Here is a 797-nt window from a genome sequence, read left to right on the forward strand (position 1 = left end):
GTGGCCACATCATCACCTGGACTGACCTTGAGTGTGTCTGTATTGCACCTGTACCGCCTGAGTCACCACCACCACCACCACCACCACAACCACCACCACCAACAACAACACCACCACCATCATCACCACTGCCTCCATACGTGTTATATTTACTCGTGTATATTTTAGTGTTATTTGATGATCATGTTATTAGTGAGTTGTTTTGTAGGTCACTTGTTTGCTGTTGTTGATAGGTAGATAGTGTGATAGATAGGTAGATTGGTAGATAGATTGATAGGAAGACAGATATAGATAGATAGATGTGTACATTAGTAGATAGATAATTGAATAGTTGATCATTTTAACCTTTTCAGTACTGGAACGCATTTTTACTATGTGTTTTGGGTGTGATTAGAACGATTTTATTGACATTAGGAAGGGTCTATGAAGGTCAGAAGATCAATGGCCAGAGTCTTCACTATTTAGCACTGAGACACATTTTTATCTTGAGATTTGTGTACGATTAGACCATTTTATTGACATTGGGAAGGGTCTATGAAGTTCAGAAGATCAATGGTCAGAGTCGTCACTATTCTTAATCCCCCTACATAAGTTTCTGAAGCTGTAGAAAATCACAAAGCAGTAAGCAGAATGAATACGAAAACGCTTCCTGGTACTGAAGGGGTTAAGTTTGCAGGAAAAGTAGAAATATAAATTAAGTTCACAGATATGAAGGAAGTTTGTCATATTGTACACGTGATGAATTTTAAGGTAGGAAAAGCCACAGGAAGTCTTTAGTCCTACACGTATCAGTCCCT

The sequence above is a fragment of the Portunus trituberculatus genome, chromosome 9 (genome assembly GCF_017591435.1).
Source record: "Portunus trituberculatus isolate SZX2019 chromosome 9, ASM1759143v1, whole genome shotgun sequence".
NCBI lineage: Eukaryota > Metazoa > Arthropoda > Malacostraca > Decapoda > Portunidae > Portunus > Portunus trituberculatus.